This window comes from Cicer arietinum, chromosome 4, assembly GCF_000331145.2.
Source record: "Cicer arietinum cultivar CDC Frontier isolate Library 1 chromosome 4, Cicar.CDCFrontier_v2.0, whole genome shotgun sequence".
Taxonomy (NCBI): Eukaryota; Viridiplantae; Streptophyta; class Magnoliopsida; order Fabales; family Fabaceae; genus Cicer; species Cicer arietinum.
The window spans coordinates 27,584,628-27,595,979 of NC_021163.2; positions in this window are offsets into that span (position 1 = coordinate 27,584,628).

Genomic DNA, 11,352 nt, shown 5'->3' on the forward strand with positions numbered 1-11,352 from the left:
TAGACTACAAATTCAGGAATTTCTCATCTCAACCATTTGTAAAGTCCACTTCCGTTTCAAAATAGGAATCGTAGAACATTTTAATGTTGTTAAAGCAATAAAAAGCATTAAGCATATAGATGAGAAAAATAATTCAATAAACTCATTCATATAACTAGATATCAAATTAGAAAAATAAGGGTTTCATCTTGTTACACTCATCCCAAACAAATTGGGTTTAGTTACTCATGATAGAGATAGAAAAGATAGAGATTAAAGAAGAATAACAATAAGGATTCATGAATGATTCTTGATAAAACTCCTCCAATGGTGTTAATAACAACCGTCTTTGAGTTTCTCTACTAGAGCACAAGTCTCCAAACTTTCCAATAGTAAAAAAATACCTAAAAAGTGATTAAAAAAACGCGTTTTAAGGAGTTCTGATGTGCGCCGTGCACCCCAGGTGCAAGATTTGCGATTCAAGTGCGAATTGACAGATTCAATAGTGAGAAAATGCGTCCCAAGCGCAGTTGTTGTGCTTTAGGCGCTCAACTTCTTCTATTTGACGTTTTCTTCATTGCTCTCCTCTTTTGAGTCTAAATTAGGTTCCAAAGTCGTCATAAAAGTTGTAGCTATGGAACTTAGCTTTCATGTGCACTTGGTTTGACTCGAATTGGACATCTACAGCTCCAGATATAGCTGAAATACTCCACATAGTTCATATTGATTTCTCACCAAAATTCAGCACTACATTAAAACAAAGAAACAACGCAAAACTACGAAAAATCTCTAATTAATCAAGGAAATAAGAACATGAACATTTCATTAAATCCAAGAACTAAAATCAACAAAATATATCAAATAACACCTTAAATAAACTAACGATTAAAGATAGATAAAATTAAAAACAATGAAAAATATGCATATGATAAAGAATCATCAGGTGCCAAGCATTACAAATCAGATCATATTATATTAAAGAAAGCTAATTTAGTGAAACGAAGAACATGCTTGTTAGATTTCTGGAAAACGAAGAACGTTCTCTACACATGCAATCTAACAAGAATGATCAAATTCTTAAAGAAAATATTAAATCCAGGAAATGCAATCCATTCCTGAATTTCATCAGAAATATACAAGGATCAATCCAATGCAAGAATCACTCCAAGATTCGAAGGAAAAACACTATGCTTCACAAAATTCATAAAGCAAGATCATTCTCCAAGTTAAGCAAGTTCAAGTACAAAACTGACAGGCTGGAAAGGACACTACTGCTGTACTTTCAAATAGACTTGCACACGTGATTCAAAGCATGGAATCACTTTAGGCAACTGTCAATATCAGATTAAAAGTTAGCTCATCTCAAGGAAAAATCGAAGATCGTTCTTGGTTCACAAGAACATTCCTATTTTTAGCAAGAACGATCTTGCTTTATGGATGATCTTATCCACTCACTTACTTGACAGCTGAACTATTTCAAACCGCCAAATGAGATGTCATAAGCTCTCCTGAAGCCTATAAATAAAGCCTCGAGATGAAGAACATATCAGAGCTTTAAGTGCAAAACAATACATCACTCATTCAATCATACTTGAATCCTCTTGAGCTTCTCAATCATTTCTAAGTTTTAGTTCCGTTTTTAGTTTGATATTAGAATCGGTACTCATTGAGTTCTGAAATCTATTCTCAAACATGAGATAAGCATACTCAGATTCTGAAAATCTATTCTCAAGGCTATATTGTTGACATAGCTTGAGTAGCTTGTAAAAATCCTTTTATGTTTTAAAAGGTAGTTTGTAAAATCCTTTTTGAGAGAGTATAAGGTGACCTGTGGAAATCCTTTCTAGGTAGAAAGATAGTACTTTGTAACAGATCAAGATTGATTTGTATAAGCTGTGTGAAAACCAAGAATGATTATGCCTTCAGCACTTAGTGGAAAATCTCACAATTGTGAGGACTGGACATAACCCGTGTTGGGTGAACCCGGATATATCCTTGTGTGATATTTCTTCCCTTATCTCTATTTACTTTTTATCTTATAATCAGTTTTTATATAGATAAGTTAATATTGTTGTTTTTTCACTAACCAAGAACGTTATTCGTTTATAACCAAGATCAATCTTAAGTTAAACATTTTAGTTTTTAATAGGAATTTTAAAAAAGGACAATTATAATTCAAACCATTTTCCTTATAATTTACGTTGTTACTTCAATTGGCATCATATTCAATCTCTAAGGATTAACACCCAAAAAGTGTTAGAGCAAAAGATTCAAGAAGAAAATGTCAAAAGCTAAATACATTGCTGAAAGAGGGTCATCAAAATGACCACCTTACTTTGATAGCTCAGATTATTATTTCTGGAAAAGAAAAATGTAGGTCTTTCTAAAGGCACAAGACACTGTCATGTGGCACATCATCACAGATGGAGATTTCATACCAAGAGTAGATCAAACATATTCAACATCTGCTAAAAAGAAAGAAGCAGACTGGACAACAGATGAAAAATCTAAGGTACGTCTAAACTCAAAAGCTCAATTATTTTTATCATGTGCTTTAAGCATGGAATAAAGTGAACAAGTAGATGAATGTGATACAACAATGAAAGTGTGGGATACATTGCAAACTCACCATGAAGGAACAAGCCATGTTAAGGAGACAAGAATATACATTGGCATACGAAAGTTCGAATTATTTGAAATTAATGAAGGAGAGACAATCGATGAAATATACTCAAGATTCACAACCATAGTAAACGAAATGCGTTCTATTGGCAAAGCTTATTGTGTACGATATAGGGTAAGAAATATTATTAGATGTCTTCTAATCATGTGGATACCAATGGTAACTGCTATAAGTTAAGCCAAGAATCTTGAGGTATTAGATTTGGAAGAACTTGTTGGAACTCTAAGAGCACATGAAGTGCAGTTACAAGAGAATAAACATGTAATGAAAGGCAAAGTAATAGCTTTGAAGGCATCTCAGAATTTACAAATCATGCCACAATCAAATGAGAAAAGTGATTCAGAAGATAGCCAATAAGATGTTTATAAAGAGATTGTTCTCCTCACAAGAAAGATACGGAGAATGATGAGGAAAAAGGATCAGATCAAAAAGCGATCTTCAAATAAAAAAGAAAACTTCAAAACTCCAAATTACTTATTTTGGATGCAACAAACAAGTACATTACAAAACTGAATGTTCCTTGATCAAAAGAGCACCAAAGAAATTTCCTTTCAAGAAGAAATAAATGATGGTGACCTGGGATGATTATGATGAATCAGAAACAGAGGAACCTGAAGAAGCCAACTTATGTTTGATGGCAAACTTTGAAGATATAGAGGTAATAAATTCTAAACCTTGTTCTTTATGTGAACAAATTGGAAAAGATTTTGATAGTTTACTTAATGATTCAGACATGCTTGTTCAAAAATGTAACTATTTAAAGGATCAAGTTTTAAAAGAAAAAAAGGGAAAAAGAGAAACCTCAAGTTATGATTGATGAACTAAAAAACATCATTCATAACATGCAGGAATCTCATTTTAAGAAAACTTAAGAAACTAAAAACCAAGAATGATCTACGATTCAAAAGAAGAACATTCTTCTTAAAACATAAAATGACATTCTCAAAAATGACTTAGGAAACTTTGTCAAGTCCATTGAAACATTTCATAAAATCATGGGATCCCAAGTAGGGATATTTGACAAAGCTGGACTTGGTTTTGACAAAACTCAAAAATAAAAATGTATAAGATTTTTTTTGTTCCTGAAAGAAAGGATGACAAATGCAAAACAAGATGTTCATATTGTAAAAAAATTGGACATTTAAAACTTTCCAGCTGTTTCAAAAAAGGGATGAAAAACAAAAAGCAAAGGGGTCATTTGAAACCCAAGAATGTTCTGCAAACAGACAAGAACATTCTTCACAAAGTATCACAAAAGGAGAACGTTCTGGACACAGACCAAAACAGTCTTTAGTATGTAAATGCTCTTTCTGTTTAAATATTGGACATTACGAATCACATTTTTATTTTAAAAAAAATCAAATATAACAAGTAGAACTAACCCTCAAGGACCCAAGACCAAATAGGTACCAAAAAATTATGTAACATCAAATGCAGGATTGTTCTCGAAGCATCAAGAAAAACCCATGGTACTTCGACAGTGGATGTTCAAGACATGTGACAGGAGATACACAATATTTTTTTTTCCTTCATTAAAAAAGATGCAGGATCAGTAACATTTGGAAACAATGATCAAGCAAAAATCAAAGGAAAATGTACCATAGGTAAAGTAAATTCTGCCAAAATCAATGATGTTCAATATGTTGAAGGATTGAAAAATAATCTTCTAAGCATTATCCAACTTTGTGATAATGGATTTGAAGTTATTTTTAAACCAAACATATGTGAAGTGAGAATGGCAAACTTTGGTGAGATTTTGTTTTCTACATCTAGAAAGAAAAATCTCTATGTTTTATACATTGAAGAACTACGAGTTGAATCTTGCTTCATGTCCATTAACAAAGACAAATGGATATGGCATAAGAGAACTAGACATGTGAGTATGAAAAAAATTTCAAATTTATCGAAGTTAGATCTTGTTAGAGGACTTCCTAAAATAAACTTTGATAAGGATAAAATATGTGAAGCTTGTGCAAAGGGAAAACAAGTTAAGAGTAGTTTTCACTCAAAAGATTATATATCAACTAAAAAACCTTTTGAACTATTTTACATTGATCTTTTTGGTCCCATCAAAACCACTAGTCTAGGAGGCATATAATATGGATTTGTCATTGTTGATGATTTTTTTTAGAAACACTTGAGTATTATTTTTTAAACAAAAGGATGATGCATTTGATGCTTTCAAAACTTTCTAAAAAAAATTCAAAATGAAAAGGAATCCAATATAATCGATGTAAGAAGTGATCATGGAGGTGAATTCATAAATGCATCTTTTAATACATATTTTTTATTAATTTGGCACCTCTCATAATCTATCTTGTGCAGGAACTTCTAAACAAAATAGAGTTGTTGAAAGAAAAATTAGAACATTACAAAAGATGGCAAGAACAATCTTGGAGGAATCAAATATTGAAAACTATTTCTGGGCTGAAGCTATAAACACTTCTTGCTACATTTTGAATCATAAACAAAACACCCTATGAGATCTGGAAAAATAGGAAGCCAAACATTTCATATTTTCACATCTTTGAATGTTACTGCTATATCTTAAACAACAAAGATAACTTTGGAAAATTTGATGTAAAATCAGACATAGCTATATTTTTAGGATATTCACATTTGAAATAAGTATGCATATATTACATCATCTTTGGATTCAAATTTGATATCACATCTTTAATTTGAAATCTAAAACTTTTGAAATAAGTATGCATATATTATTTGATGAGTTTGATGATCTTGATTTAAAAAAGAAAGGTGATAAGGAGGAAGAACAATCTGGACAGTCACAACAGATTGTTCCCCAGGAAAACGAGATTGATAAATAATCTTCGTCTCAAACTCCTCCTAGAAGTTGGAAACTAATAGGTGATCATCCTCACAATCAAATCATTGGAGATACATTTGATGACATTAGAACAAGAATGTCATTTAAAGATGATGTAAACAACAACATGGCAATGATATCCCAAATGGAACCAAAATCCATCAAAGAAGTTATAGTTGATCAATCTTGGATTGATACAATGAAGGAAACTCTTCTTCAATTTGAGAAGAATGAAGTTTCGACTCTTGTTCCACATCCACTAGATCAAACAATCATTGGAACACGATGGGTCTTCAGAAACAAGCTAGATGAAGAAGGTAAGGTTGTGAGAAACAAAGCAAGGTTAGTTGCTCAAGGTTATAATCAACAAGAAGGAATAGACTATGACTTTTCTACAGTTGCAAGGTTAGAATCCATACGAATTCTTCTTGCATATGTATATCATAAACATATCAAACTTTTTCAAATGGATGTTAAAAGTGCATTCTTAAATGGCTTTTTAAATGAACAAGTTTATGCTCGTCAACCCCCTAGTTTTGAAGAACAAAAGAAACCTAACCATGTTTTTAAACTCACTAAAATCTTATATGGTTTAAGACAAGCTCCTAGAGCATAGTATGAATGATTAAGTTATTTTTTGATCAAAAATGGATTTTCCCCAAGGAAATATTGACACAACACTATTTAAGAAAACAAATAAAAACGATCTACTCATTATTCAAGTGTATGTTGATGATATTATTTTTGGATCAACGAATGAAAAAATGTGTGAGGATTTTTCAAATCTTATGCAAAGTGAATTTGTAATGAGTATGATTGGAAAATTGAGGTATTTTATTGGATTACAAATAAAGCAACATAAATATGGAACTTTCATATGTCAAGAAAAAGACATAAAGGATCTTTTAACAAAATATAAAATGAGTGAAGCCAAAATTATGACAACTGCCATGCATTCATCCTCTTCATTAGACAAAGATGAAAATGGACACTCAATTTTTGAAAATGAATACAGGGGTCTGATTGGTTCCTTAATTATTATATTTAACTGCAAGTAGGACCGATATTGTCTTTGCAGTAGGATTATGTATTAGGATTCAATTCTCACCAAAAGAATCTCATTCAACTGGTGTGAAAAGAATTTTTCGTTATCTTTTTGGTACTACTGATCCTGGCCTTTGGTATAGCAATCGTTTATTTCTCCTTCATTTCAAACAATTCAAATTCTCGTACTCCCATGTCAATCCTTGCTTCCTTTACATGACTTGATCCTTCATGGTGGATCTTCAATGTGTCCCATAGTTCTTTAGCACTGTTGCATTCTTCAACTCTGTCACATTCTTCACTACTCAAAGAAAACATTAGAAGTAAATAAGTTTTAGAGTGTAGGAGTACCTTAGCGTTTTCATCAGCAGTCCATTATGTTCTTAAAATGGAAAAAGATCGATTCTGATTTACAAATAAACCATCTTTTACAAAGTTACCATATGTATACAAAATTGCATCAGAAAGATCCATTCCAAAAACAAAGGCAAAAGTTATGCATCATAATCAAACAAGCAAGATCATTCTCCATATTGATCAAGCAACAAGTACAACCTTGACAAACTTGATTGGACATAGCAATTGCACCTCTTATCAGTTTGTACACGTGACAGAACAAAGTGTGCCTTCAAAACATCTATCAAATATTCTTATGTTCAGCATTTCTCAAAACAGCAACGAAGATCGTTATGGTTTTTAAAAGCAAGAACATTCCTACTTCAAGACAACATTTATCCACAAAAACTGAAATGAGACAGCTGGACCTTTTCAACGGCTAGATGAGTTGTCATCAGCCTCCATGAAGCCTATACAAGGAACCTCAAGATCAAGGATAAGGCAAGAGTTTCAAGTGCAAACAATATGTCACATATACAATCATACTTGAAAGTTCTAAAGTTCTTCAATCAAAAGGAAAGCCTTCATTTTCGTTTTAACTATATTCAGGGATCTGTCCTATGAAGTCCTTTGCCAAGAATCCAAACTCAAACAAGTGTTGAGTACACTCAGATCCATCAAACTCTTTTAATCATCATATTTGTAACTCAAGACTATTGTGTTGAACATAGTTTGAGTAAATTTTAAAAAACAAATCTTTTATGGTTAAAAGGTGATCTGTAAAACCCTTCCTAAAATTGAAAGGTAAGTGTTGGAAATCCTTTTTGGGTAGAAAGGTAATATAATGTAACATATTAAGATTGATCTGGAAAGGTTGTTTGAAAAGCAAGAACGATCTTGTTTGAACACTTTAATGAAAAATCTCACAATTGTGAGGACTGGACGAAACCCACTTTAGGTGAACCAGGATATATCTATGTGTGATCTTATTTCCCTTATCTCTATTGATCTTGAGTTAAATTTTTTTAATTAAGTAGAAATTATTTAAAAAAGGGAAATTACATATAAATGTTATTGATAATGATGCTAATAATAATACATAAATGCTATTTATATGTCTTTAACTTCCCCTCTCAAACTGGTGGTGAGTGGAACACACCAAGTTAGTCTGTAAGTTGACGAAAGTGTGTATGGCTTAATGGCTTGGTGAGGCAATCTGCAATTTGATCTGATGTAGGGACATAAGCCACAATAACCTCATTTTGTAGTACTCAATCTCTAATATAATGAACATCAATTTCAATATGCTTAGAATGAGCATACAGTATTGGATTAGAGGCTAGTGCCTTGGCACTCAAGTTATCACACCATAGTATGGGTTTTCTTGGCAATGGGAGTTTAAGTTCAGTAAGTAGTGAATGAATCCATGTTATATCAAGTAAAGCTCTGTACTTGACCTTGATACCACTTTTTGCTTTCTTGAGGACAATGAAATGAGTGTTTCACCAAGGAACACGCATTGGCCAGCCATGGATTTCCTATCATCAACACTAGTGGCCCAATCAGCATCGGAAAACCCTGTTATATCCAAGTCAATGGATGGCTTGATGTGTATTCAATAATTGATGGTGCCTTAGAGATACCTCAAGATTCTTTATATGCCTTGCCAGTGGTCAGTGGTGGGTAAACTCATGTACTGACTGAGTTTATTTACATGAAAGGCTATGTTAGGTCTTAGGTGTGAGTTAAATATAGTAGTCCTTTTATGGCTTGTCTAAACACAGTGGGATCTTTCAATTTCTCCCCCTCAATTGTGAATTTCCTACCTGTTATCATCGGTGTTGGACATGGTGAACCATTGTCCATCTTGAATTTCTCAAGCAAGTCACTGATGTATTTGGATAGATTGAGGTATATTCCATTAGCATCTCATTTTACTTTTGTGCCCAAAAAGTAGTGTAAAAGACCCAGATTTTGAAAGATAAGACATTGTTAAGTTGTTTGATGAAAGCTTAAAGAAACTTGTTGTTTCTACCTTTGACTATTATGTCATCTACATATATAAAATGGAATGTGATATGATCTTTAACTTTTAGAAGGAAAATAGATGAGTCACTCTTTGTGTTTTGAAAACACTAGTTCAATAATGCAGTTTTGAGACTATCAAACCAAGCTCTTGGTGCCTACTTCAGTCCATAAATTGCTTTAGATAGTTTGCATATGTGATTAGGCTTGGTTGGATCGACAAACCCTTCTGGTTGATGCATGAATATTGTTTCTCTAAGATATCCATTTAGGAATGCATTGTTGATGTCGAGCTGTCTGATTTCCCAATTGAGGTGCATTGCAAGGGAAAGAATGATTCTGACTGTGCTCTCTTTGACTACAGGGCTAAATGTTTCTTCATAGTTGATCTCAGTTGTTTGTTGAAACCTTTTTGTAACTAGTCTAGCTTTCCTCCTTTGAATGGAACCATCTGACTTGTTTTTGTCTTGAAAACCCATTTTGAATCAACTATGTTTTCTTGATCTTGGTAAAGTACTAGTATCCATGTTTTGTTGCATTGCTTCTTTCCACAAGGGTCTTACGAGAGCTTCCTTGGCATTTGCAGGTTCCATTGTGTCTTTGTAGGTCTCAGTGAGTCCAATATAAGGTAGCTTTGGTTTGTAAATGTCTAACTTGGTCCTTGAGTGTATTGCATTACTTGTATTTGTGTTCATACTGTATTCACCCACACTTTGTTGTTGATCTATGTCTGGTGTCTATTCATGAGTGGTGTCATCTTCTGATGAACCATTTTCATTTTGTTATGTGACATTGTTAACATGTTAAGGGTCTTCTGCGTTTATCTCAGTTGGATTTTCTTCTTCATTGATTGGTATGCTTGCATCATTGATGGAGTTACCTGCATTGGACAAAGGAAAAGAAGTAGATGGATTGCTAATTTAAGTATTTAGAGGACTTCTTGTATTGAGAAACCCAATGGAATGGAAAATGGTCTTCATTGAAGATGACATGTTTTGATACGAAAATCCTTGCGTGAAAGTTGAGACATTTGTACCCTTTGTAGGAGTTGTTATATCCCAAGAGAACACATCTTGTTGTGTGAAATTATAGCTTGGGTTGGTTATAAGGTTTGAGACAAGGAGAGCACACATAACCAAATGGTTTTAAAAGCTTATAGTTAGGTTCTTTATGAAGCATGAGTGAATAGGGACTCTTATTTTGAGTAACTTGAGACGACAATCTGTTTATGAGATATGTTGCAGTAGAAAAGGCTTCCCACCAATAATGTAAGGGCATTTGAGCTGGTGCAAGTAAGGTTAAGCCACACTCAATGTGTTTCTTTTCAACTCTTCCATTTTGCTGAGAAGTATATAGACATAACATTATAAATTGTATGTCAGCTTTTATCGCAAGTTTTTGCACAGGTTTATATAAACCACCACCATCCCACTGAATTACTTTGTTTCTTTTATTGAATTGATTTTCGGTCAAGTTTTTGAATTGAGTCAAGGCTTGCACAGTCTCATACTTTTGTTTCAAGGGATAAATCCATATGAACTTACTAAAGTCGTCAACAAAGTGCACATAATATTTAAAACCATAGGATGACATTATTGGTGCAGGGCCTCGTACATTTGTGTGGATCAACTCAAGTGGTTCATTAACATGTTAAGAGACTTAAAGGGTAAAAGATGCATTTTGCCATATTGGCATGCTGCACAAAAACTAAAATTATCACTAGGTGGTACTTTGACGTTACAACCTTTCAAGACATTGTCTAGGACTTTATTATTAGGGTGACCAAGTCTCTTATTCCAGCTCTCCTTGACAAATACATAAGCATTGGGGTTTCTTTTAGTTCGTGAGAGCTGGTACAATCCATCTTTAGTATTATCTACCATGTCAGCTTGTCCTTCACAAAACAACAATTTTCATCAAACTCAACAAGTATGTTATTGTTAGTAGCCAGATTAGAAACACTTAATATATTTTTCGTAATGTTAGGTACATATAGAACTTCATGTAAATTGAGTGACTTAAGTTTTGAAGAACATGTGGCCATAATTACCAATTTCTCACCATTGCCAACAACTAGTGAATTCTTACCATGGTGCTCAGTCAAGTCTTGAAAGTTGTCAGGTTGATGTGTCACATGATTGCTTGTCCCGCTATCAAAATACTAGTCATAGTCATAGATTGAGTTCTGAGAGGCTAAGAAGGCATTGTGAGATCATTGCTTGTCATTGTCTACTGAATAATTAGATCTTGAGTAGGTTTTGTCAAACCTATGAAAATAGTCTATTATAGTGTGATTACTGTTACCACGGACTTGGCATGGTGTCTTGTATGACCTACATTTTCCTCTGCCTCTTCTCTAACCTCTGAACGTGGAAATTCTCCAATTATTGTTTGAATTGAACATGTTGCCTCAGTGGCCAGACTTATTGGCAACATTTGTTGTTGCATTGAGAGTCAA